Below are 11,594 nucleotides of genomic sequence, written 5' to 3'. Positions count from 1 at the left end.
AAAAATTTCAAATCTCTACCCAAATATAATTTTTTAATTTCTCCAAGATAAATTTGATTTTTGAATAAAAATAAATTCAAAAAATTCTTCCCACCTAAATATAATAATTCTTTTCACTCAATTATTTCTTCTTTTTTTTCAAAATCCTCCCTTTCCCTTCAAACATCCAAACAAAATCAAATATACTTAATATATTTGGAAGGATGTAGAAATATACAATAATAATATTCATTGTGAGGCTTGCAAATAATAGTAACAAATTTTCTTGGTTTTACTTATAAATTAAAAAGTATAATAAAAATGTCAAAAATATATATTATATTTTTATTAAATTAATTTATTAATATGTTAACATATGTACACAATAATAATTAAGAAATGTAATTAAAAAATAATATTTTATTTTATTTTAAAATAATTAGGATTTCATTTTAAAATAATTTTTATTTATTAAAATGGCATTCATTTTGAATTATATAGATTGTAAGATTTATAAAAATAAAATTGTAAGAAATATATATTTTTTCCTAATTTCTAAAGTAAACCCTTAGACATGGATGATATAAGATAATCATCTTAACCAACTAAACCACCTAAAACGAATAAATGTTTGTTTACTATTTATTATATTATATTTATAATTAAATATTTTATTGATAATTTTCTAATTTGAAATTTTGATTGCAAATAGATTAAATAAAAAAGAAAAATAAATATTCTGCTGAGGACAAAAATAACTAAAAAAAAGTATAAAATTAAGTTTTTATTTTAGAATCACGTGCTAGAAAAGATAAATATTATTAAAGAATAGTATAAATAAATTGTATATTACCATTATAAATTAATCTATTAGAATTAAGGTTAGAACAGTTTAATAGTTAAAATCTTATTTATAAGAAAAGTGAGTTTGTTTTATGTTTATTTTTAATATACAACATTAATATTAAAATGGGTCAAATAAAGATACGTGTATCATTGTTATTTAAACAATTCATCGCTATGGATCTTATCGATCTCGAATAGGAGGGATTGTAGAGTTTAAATTTAATATATATTTTGATTTATTAACTTAATTTTAGGTTTTATTTTTTTTATTTAATAAATATCTCAGATCACGTTTCGTTATTCACATTGATCATTCTGTTAAATTTTGTCAAAAATGATCACTCAAGTTATTGTTACTTTGGTTGATATAAAATTATTTTGACTTGAAATATTTTGTTATTTATAATCTCTCTCTCTCTCTCTCTCTCTCTCTCTCTCTCTCTCTCTCTCTCTCTCTCTCTCTCTCTCTCTCTCTCTCTCTCTCTCTCTCTCTCTCTCTCTCTCTCTCTCTCTCTCTCTCTCTCTCTCTCTCTCTCTCTCTCTCTCTCTCTCTCTCTCTCTCTCTCTGATCTGAAAAAGTGTTTGTTGAATTTGTTAGATCTTCTTATACACCTGATGCTTGTCTTAGTTCTTTTCAATATTGAGCAGCAGAGTCCTGATATTTCTCAGGATGTGCATGGTCATTTCACCAAAAAGCATGAGGGAATTGGTATACGGTTCTTTCTGATTTTTTGAAATTACACTCATATATGTTGTTTTTGTTTGTTGTTTAGGTCAGGATTCAACTCGGTCAAGGATTCAATGTTGGATGATTTGTTGTTTTGATGAATTCACCCAAATCCTTGTTGTTAATGCCAAAAATGTTGGATCTAACCACCTACAGAGCATTCATCGAAACTCTTCAAAGGTAAGAAAATAGGTAATGCTTAAAAGCCTTTAAAGTTTTAACTTTTAATTCATGGGTGTGTTCTATTTTTGATTCAAATAACTTTTTGATTTTGTTGGTAATGTTACACGGTTGTTTCTTGATTTTTTATTTCTTTTTTGAGTTTTATAGAAAGATTTATGGAGAATTGTTCTGAAGAGATTGTTCACATATGACATATTTTTTTGACCATTCATCTCATTGAAGAGGACATTTTTTTCATAAAAGATATTTTAATACAAAAACCAAAGTTTCTATAAAAAAAAGTGTTTCTCATTGAATGTTCAAAGTAGGACAAGATGGAAAAAGGAAAGAGCAAGAACATGTATGCATGTAAAAATGGGGATCGGAAAAGGAAAATAACTTTGATACAAGATGTGAGTGTGGCATATTATTACCTGTAATTTTTCATTCTAGCTACGATGCTCTAATTTTATAGGTTGATAAGTTAAAAGAGGAAGCTAAGACATGGTATATTTTAATTCAGAAAATGATCAAGTCAGTAAATGATCGATTTGATGCATTATATATCCTAATTAGAATTAAGTTTTTGATTTATTGGCATAAGGAAGGTAATAAAATTGTGCATGATGTATTTTAGACTTTAGAGCTTGTGGATGAAGTTGCAGTATTGGAAGAAAAGGAGGGAGATCACTTGAAGTTGCAGGTACTCAACTATTTTCAATGGTTAATACTTAATATTTGAAATGATTTAAGTGTCATTTTAATTTAAAAAAATTATTGTTTAGTTGGAAAAGAGATTAGTACATAAGAAAGAGCATAAAATTCTTCAATTTCATCAAATGATAAGGTGTTAGAAGTTGATAGCACGCCTAATAGAGTTTATATGGATATTGTAAAGTGTTTAGATGCAGCCATGTTCTGGGCCAAGAAAAAAATTAAACAAAAAGCTAGGTTAAATGTGTTTGTATTGAAAGGAAAACATGTTCTTAGCATTCATGTTTAGCTCATTGTTAGGATGATTAGTAGATAATGCAGTGACATACGAGAAGAAAACTTGTAGAATCATTATTCATGTGTTTCTGTTATGGAAGGAAAGCAGAAGAATTGTTATTTATTTTACACATTATTAACATTTTACAGGGTTTTTAACCTCTGAAAATCAAAACCCTCAAGTTTAAATAGGTGTTTATGCTGAAATTTCGTAAACAACTGCTAGTCTCTTAATTAAAGGTTACTTGTAGGATCAACTAGAGAATCCTAGAACATAGTGCTAAAAAATTATACTTTTATAGTGTTAGTTGAAAAAAGACTGATTTCGACTTGGTTGAAATTGTTGTAGAAAAGATGTAAAAAAAATACAGGATTTCGAGAGTAAATGAAGAAAAAGAAGATTGTATGAACGAAAATGTAAAACGACAATGCAGGTAAGATGAAAATGAAAGCAACTAGGCAGAAATCGTAAAGGAATTTAAATACTTTGCAATGAATTAAAGATCGTGTTTCAGAGTTCATACATTCTCTCAATCAAACTCGTTTCTTTAACACTGGTACTTTGAGTGTATGTGAGATTCTATGATAAAAACAAATGAACACCCTGAATTCTAACACTAGAAACTCTATTTATACTAATATGAAATAACTGTTTTCGAACGTTCCATTTTTCAGCTTTAGCCACGTAGACTTCTGTATGCATTTCGCTCATGCATTCCCTCCACGTATCTTCAGGATAAAACAAAGAAGTAGTTGTCAATTTTTGAACATAAAGCTTTTGCACACTCAGATAACAGTCACTTCGACGCGCTTTCTACTGTTGAAATGTTGTTGTCGAACAATCTTCCAAACGCATTCGAGAAAATAGTAAGTCCCATTTTTCTCTATTTGAGACTTCTATAATGCACATGTCATCAAACGTTTCATTGCCCTTGACTTATGCTCATGTTGAGATTTTCCCGTTTATCGGAAATCTTGGCTAACAACCTCCCCCCCCCCCCCCCTACACACACAACACACACAAAAAGGCCTTTTTCGAAGAAAAGGAGACAAAGGCGTTTTTGAATTTCCCCAAACACTATTCAACTAGTGGGCTGACGCCATGGGCATCATGACGTTTCCATCATTAGTCACCTCGAAAACGTGTGTTTCCCACTAAAACATAACTTCCATCATCATGGCTACGCCTTCCTAGGGTGGCGTGGCTAAGTGTATCAAATTGTTTCGATCCCTCATTTCAGGAGATGACACGTGCCAACCCACTTCACACCATTTGTCAAACATAAGAACTTAAATGTTTTTCTCCTTCACTATAAATACTTTTTCTTCTGTTTTTCTTCTCTTTTCTTCCATTGTTTCCAAAAGCTTTTCCTCTACAAATTTTCTCTCAAGTTACCAGAAAAACTCCCAAACTCAAAACAATGACTTCTAAGACAAAGACTACCAAAGCTATCAAAGAGTCTCTCCCACTAGCTCACGTGCTTCCTTCTGCAAATGTTGTTGGGAATCAAGAATATGTTCCGGAGCCACCTCATTATGAAGAAAAGCTTTGTATCTACAAGTCCTAGGTAATCATTCCTTACTTAATCTCTGGAAATACCAATGCACTCATGAGTCAAATGCGTGATCCCTCAGTGGATCTTACTAAGATTAGGGATTTTTCCCCCACTTATCATAGGATAAAACATGTAGTAAGCATTAAGGAACCCTTGAATTTAGAATATATGACTGCCAACTTACGTGTATTTCGTCCAGCTCCGCCTACCAAAAAGCATGAGGATTACATCCTCTGGCTAAACAAAGTCGAGTCGAAGACGAGTGAAACCTGGAAGGCTAGGGGTATTTTTGACTTGATTCAACTGTCGAGAACTAGTCCCCCTACTGCCATAACATGTTGGTCGCTTCCTTGTACTTATGGGAAAGCACAACTAATACCTTTTCAACTCCCTTGTGGGATGTTGACACCCATTTTGTTTGACATAACTTCCATCACTGGCCTTCACCCAACTGGAAAAATATTTAACCCTAATGAGAGTGACAAAGATACCATAAGCTTTGATGGTAATCGTGCTAGTTTTGTCAAGTACATTAAAGATTACCATGTTACTGACAACGATGAAGTTTCGGATGAAGAGCACGTCACCTTTCTTGTGCTATGACTATTGAGGTGCATGTTCTGCTGCAAATCACTAAAGGTAGCAAAACGATATATTACCTTGGGCAACCAACTGCATTAAGGTAAAGTTGTTTGCCTCATCCAATTAATCTTAAGGTCATTATACGAATCCCTAGGTATATCCAGATACGTTTTAAGGAATTTACAGCCCAAAGCCTGTTTGTTGTTATCATGACTCTTTTGGTTACTCCAACTTTGGCTAAATGCCACTTTTGAACTTCCTTTGAACATTGACAAGCCTAGAAATACTAATGCAACCATTAGAGATAGGCGTACTGAGGGTGTTCAATTAACCTAGATGACCCCGACCGACAAAAATAGATCAACCCTAGAAGCATTCTCGTCATACTTTCTTATGTTCGCTAAGCGTTACAACTTTAGCCCGACAATGGCTCTTTTTGCTACAAGGACCCATGGGCTTGAATGGTTTACTCGACCATTCCCTACCACTGGCGAACAAGCAGTTGTGTCGAAGAGAATATGAGAAGCCTTCTTGACAAGGCACAAATCTCATTCAATACTTCATCTATTTCTCCTCTTTTATTAGCCTTGTTGCTAGGCGTGTGACTATTCTTTTGTTAAAGATCTTGTAGTTAAAAATCTATGTCTAAACAACTTATTGAATTTGGAGCTTTATCCAAAACTATATAATCTTCATATTGCATTCTTGTTCTTTTCACACATATAATTTTCACCTTCGTTTTTTCTATTCTTGATTTTATCTCTTTATCTGGTGTTGTACATTTTTCTTCTTCTTTTTTTTGTCAATTCCTCATTCATCAACCACCTCGCATTCCTGTTTGACTTCTCTTTCAATTTTTGCATCTCTAGAATTATCTAACATATTTTTATAGAAATCTCCACTAGATCTCAGTTTTAATGCTAATTGTCTGGATATTTAACCAAGTTGCATCTCTAACTTCTCGAAGGACGTTTCCATGTTACTTAGCATGGTTTCTTGATGTCTGTTGATTTTCTTGAAACTAAGTTAAGTCATCTTTATAAAGTGAGTCAAAGTTTCTTCAAGTTGAGATGATGAATCCTCTTCCCATGAATGATCAACATTGATGTAAGGTTCTGGTTTTGAATAATTTCTAGCATTTTCCAGAATGAGTGATTTTGTTGCAAGTTCCTTTGTAAAAGCTTCATATTTTGCAAACATAGCATATACGACATTTTGACCTCACATACAAAACAAAAATAAAAATACCTTAGTAGCACTGTGTATCGGTAAATTCATGACCATTAAGCTATTGATGAACTTAACGTCAATAAAACCAGAGTCGTCACTGCGCTTTTATTGTTTTCAAGGGAAAAGGGAAAAGTACGAACAAAACCCAAAGATAAGAAGTTTTCAAATCAAAACTAATAAAATGCCAGAGATTACAGGTAAGGGGGTTGGTTACACAGAGGGAAAGTGTTAGCACCCAAAGTATCATGGGTACTCCTAGGGAGCCCTTTTTTGTGTGCATATGTGTTTTTGTATAAAATGATATTTGCAATAAATAGAGTGGAGGGATGAGAAAAGAATTCATTAATTATATTTTTGTGTTTGACAAGACCTTCAGACTTATGCCCAGTGTCGGGCCTATTCATGTGCAGGGAGTGTTGTAGCAATGGGCCTCATAATTATAGGGGCCCCGTATTTTATTATTATTATTATTGAATATAAAAAAAAATTAAATATTGAAAAATAAAACGTTTGGTATCAGAAAAACTTTTGATCTTCTCCCTCTTTCTCTTCTTAGAACCGTGAAATAAAGAAAAGGAAAACAATTTTTTTCTCTAAAAACCTTCTCTTCACCATTGTAACAAAACTTTCGCTGCACCACTGTAACAAAACGTTGTATCACCGCCGCACATTAATCCTCTTTTCTATCAGGTTTGTTTCTTGAATCACTTTCTTTCCATCCATTTAAAAAATTATTTACTTTTTTACTGTGATTTGATTTTGAAGGTAGAAAAAAGAGTAATTTTAATTGGAATAAATTGAATATTTAAATTGACTTTGAAGGTATTAAAAGAGAGTAATTATAAAAATCTGCATATGAAAAAAGTTGCTGAAAATGCATATTTTTTTTTGATTTGGTACCGTGGTATAGTAACAGTAGTAGTGCTAATAGGATTTGTTGGATATTAATATTATTCTATTATTACTATTAATAAATTGGTGGGGGATCTTGTTAGAAAAAATAAATAAATGGTATGCACTACAATGTTATTTTTAATTGAATTTGATTTGGCATTTTATGAGTAAATAAGTATGATTTGATTAGTAGTACCATTTTATGAATAAGTATGATTTGAATAGTTATTTTTTTCAAAAAGAAAAAGAAAAAGAAAGTGATACAGTATCAATATTTTATTTTATGGATGAACTTATATTATATTAAATATTATTATATTAATTTACTTTTTTTAACTAATTTTTAATTTTCAATGTTTTTTTTATGATTAATGTATAATTTCCTTTATTTAAATGTAATTGATTTTCTATTTTTCTTATTACTAATGTAATAATTTAATGTGTAGGGGTACAATTTCACAACAGGATTATTAGTAGATCATCAACAGACATAAAAGAAATAGTGAGATATTCCAGGTTTTTTTTACTATGCCTCCTAAGAATAGAAAGTATGAATGTGGAAATGATAAGCGTAAGAAAAAGAAAAAAATTGAAGAGTTAATTCAATCTCAAGTAGGAGCTCTTGATAAATTTTTAATCAAAGAACCAAATTTTCAAATGAAAGTCATTATGTTGATAATATTGATGTTGAATTTATTGATAATGTGCCCATTGAAAATGATAATCTTGATAGTGTGCCTTTTGAAAATGATAATTTTGATACGGTGCTCATTGAAAATGATAATCTTGATAATGTGCCCATTGTTGATGAAGTTAATAATGATGATGTTGATAATCTTGAAGAAATTAATAATGATGATGATAATGTTGATTATGATATATTTGATCCAAGAAATTGGGATCGTCTTCAACCTAAAATGGTTGATTTATTAGTTATGAAAGGTCCTAAAAGAGATAATTCTATTGTGAAGGGTCCTAGAGATAGTTTGAATAGACGCTTTACGGCTAATTTGTATACTAGAGCTTTAGCAAATGGAGAGATGTGTGATAGAGATTGGCTTATTTATTCGAAAGAGCTTGTAGATTATTTTGTTTTTGCTGTAAAGTTTTTAAAAATCGGATTTGCATGGGACAATTAGCAAATGAGGGTTATAGTGATTGGGTACATGTTGGTGCAAGAATTAAAGAGTACGAGTTAGGTATGGAACATGTTAAAAATATGACTATTTGGTATGAGTATCGTCAAAGGCTGCAAAAATTTCAAACTATTGATAAAGCGACTCAAAGATTAATTGAGAAAGAAAAGGATCACTGGAAAAATATTTTAAAAAGAGTTATTTCAATAGTGAAGTTTCTTGCTAAACATAATTTGGCCTTTCGTGGTTCTAAGGAGAAATTGTTCGAAGATAACAATGACAATTTTTGGGGTTTGATTGAAATGTTAGCTGAATTTGACCCAATCTTCCAAGAACATGTTAGACGTGTTGCAACTCAAAAAGTTCACATTCATTATCTTGGGCATAAAATACAAAATGAGTTGATTTCATTGCTTGGTTCTGCGATTAAAATTGAAATCATTAGAAAAATTAAACAGGTAAAGTATTTCTCAGTGATACTTGATTGTACTCCTGATATTAGTCACCAAGAGCAGATGTCTTTGATAATAAGATATGTGGATATTTCTTCAGCTTCTATTAGTATTGAGGAATCATTTTTATGATTTTTGAATGTGAATGATACAACTGGTCAAGGGCTTTTTGATGTTTTACAAAATGAATTGAAAGAACTTGGTCTCGACCTATTTGATGTGAGAGGGCAAGGTTATGATAATGGGTCAAATATGAAAGGAAAACATCAAGGTGTACAAAAGAGATTTTTAGACATGAATCCGAGAGCCTTTTATACTCCTTGTAGTTGTCATAGTCTTAATTTGACATTGTGTGATATGACTAACTCTTGTAATAAAGCTAGGAATTTTTTTGGAGTTATTCAACGCATTTATACAATTTTTGCCAATTCTACTAAGAGATGGAAAATTTTGAAAGATAATGTAAAGGGGTTGACACCAAAATCATTGTCATCCACTCGTTGAGAGAGTCGTGTAGAAAGTGTCAAAGCTATAAGAACTCAAATGTTAGATTTTACAGAAGCTTTACTTGAAGTGTCAGAAAATGATCTTGATCCTAAAATACAAAATGAAGCTGAATCCTTAGCAACAAATGAGCTTGGTGATTTTGAGTTTTTGATGGCCATAATTATTTGGTTTGAAATATTATTTGCAATTAATTCTGTTAGCAAGTTTTTACAGGAAAAAGATATGCTTATTGATGTTGCTATGAAAAACATAAAGGGGTTGATTTCATATTTTGAGGAATATAGAGAAACAGGTTTTTATAAGGCATTGGTTAACGCTAAGGAAATTGCGGTGGAATTGAATATTGCCCCAACATTTCCTCAAAGGCGTATAATTAAAAGAAAAAGACAATTTAATGAGAATTTGAATATTCTAGAAGTCGAGCTATCAGAAGAAGAATCTTTCAGAGTTAATTATTTTCTTTTCCTTGTTGATCAAGCTGTTGTTTCTCTTAATAGGAGATTTGAGCAATACCAAGAGTATGAAAGTATTTTTGGTTTTTTGTTTACTTCTCACAAATTACAATCATTGGATGATACAACTTTGAAGTCTTGTTATAGTAACTTTGAACAGGTATTGAAACATAATGAGCAATCTGATATTGACGAGAATGAATTTTTTGCAGAGTTGAAGTTACTAAGAGAAATGTTGCCTGAAGAAACCATAAGACCTACTGATATATTATTATTTTTGAAAGGCTTGGATTGTTTTCCTAATACAGTTATTGCATATAGAATTTTATTGACTATTCCTGTAACAGTTGCTTCTGCAGAAAGAAGTTTTTCAAAATTGAAGTTGTTAAAGACTTACTTGCGGTCTACCATGTCACATGAAAGGCTTAATGGATTGGCATTAATAGCAGTGGAAAATGATATTTTGGAGACAATAAAATATGAAGACTTAGTTAACGAATTTGCTTCAAAAAGTGTTGGTAGGAAGGCTCTTTTTAAATAGTTAGTTACTTTAAGTTGTATGAAATGATGTTTATAGTTTAAACAATACTTTGAGTTTTTGGTACTTCATTTCTTTAATATATAATTTTATCTTTTGCTTGTCATTTTAATTATTAAAATTATATATTTTTTAAATTTAGGCTTATTTTTAAAATTAGAACAGGGCCTCTGAATTGATTGGGCTGACCCTGCTTGTGCCTACATACCAACATAAAAATGAGGGATCAAAACCTCGTAGTTCGTGGTAACAATTTCAAAGTGAATGAGTTGCTTTTAACAAAAATTTAAGTTTAAGAGAGGCACAAAAGGCCTAAAAAGGTTTGAATGAGTGTTAGTTCTTTTTGTCTTTTGAAATTTTAAGTCAAGTATAGTTAAGTTCATTTACAAATTTGATTAAGAAAAGAGTTTAAAAATACAATGGCATAAGGTCAAAGTTTCTAATTTGCAATAAAGTCAAAGTTTTGAAATCACAAGCAAAGAAGATTTTTAAAAGGAGAGAGAGATTTGAAATTAAAGAAGTGGGAGGAGATGAAGAGACTAATCCTAAGCAAAAATTTAAAAGTTAAGAGTTGAAAAGATCTGACCAATGGGATGCAGTCTAATAGACAAGAATGTCATATAGAAACCCAAATTTCCCTTGGACTTTAGAATCAAGCAATATTAATACACAAATAGCAAGATGAAGAGCAAGGCATAAAATAAAGATAGTCATATCCAAGCTTAGCAACTCCATGATCTTCTTCATAATCTTCCATATATCAGATGACATAATCCTTGAATGGCTCAGAGATAGGCATTAGACATAGGTTCAAAGTAACAGCTTTAATAAGACCATGTAGCAGATGAACGTAAATGGGATCCCAAAACTTGCATCAGATGAAAATTCACTTCATAAGCACTTGGTTTTAGAAACAAATTGGCATTGGCCAAGTCCTTTTGCATAGAGAGTGTTGCCTAATTCTAAGTCCAATGTCTCAGATCAAATCCAACAGTCCACACAAGTGTCTTTTAAGGTTTTTGTTGTTATTACGTACATTAAGGTCAAAAGACCACAAACAAAATACACAAACAAGTATATACAATCACAATGTATTCACAAGATATGGCTCAAGTGAGCAAAGTGAAAATGGCATTAAAATAAACAAATTAAATGGTATGAATAATGACAAATGGATAAAGACTTGAATTTAAAGTGCATAAAAGTAAATGGCTTGAAATTAAATGTTAGTTGATTAGAAGTTAGTATTGTTTTTTATTTCCAATTGTTTAAGTCATTCTTTGGAGAACACTCAACCCACTATTCACAAGCATGAATCCTTGAACCAAGACATCTTCCAAAGGAAGGAAAAAAGGTCAAGTCTCCACACAATACCATGAAAGGAGGGAGACTTACAATCTCACTCACTAGAATGTTATGCCTTTTTGTGTCAAAATTTAGCGCTATGTTAAGCAATAGTAATTGGACTTATGTAGAAGTCACAACTATTTGAGGTCGGGCAATAGAAATTTTAGTGTAAATACATGTTAGAGATATGGTATTA

The 11,594-nt window shown here is 31.1% G+C and overlaps 1 long non-coding RNA gene and 1 pseudogene across 1 annotated transcript; both read left to right on the top strand.

The window, feature by feature from the left end:
* Positions 1–1,495: 1,495 nt before the first annotated feature.
* Positions 1,496–7,627, top strand: LOC127106206 (uncharacterized). The gene is made up of 3 exons (XR_007795309.1): positions 1,496–1,732; positions 2,352–2,417; positions 7,413–7,627. It is a non-coding gene; the product is annotated as an uncharacterized LOC127106206 (long non-coding RNA).
* Positions 7,628–7,635: 8 nt separating this feature from the next.
* On the top strand, positions 7,636–10,054 carry LOC127103128 (uncharacterized; annotated as a pseudogene).
* The last annotated feature ends 1,540 nt before the right edge of the window (positions 10,055–11,594 follow it).

This window comes from Lathyrus oleraceus, chromosome 7, assembly GCF_024323335.1.
Source record: "Lathyrus oleraceus cultivar Zhongwan6 chromosome 7, CAAS_Psat_ZW6_1.0, whole genome shotgun sequence".
In the NCBI taxonomy this organism is placed as follows: Eukaryota; Viridiplantae; Streptophyta; class Magnoliopsida; order Fabales; family Fabaceae; genus Lathyrus; species Lathyrus oleraceus.
The sequence above is the reverse complement of the archived record's forward strand: the minus strand, read 5'-3'. Positions and strand labels throughout refer to the sequence as shown.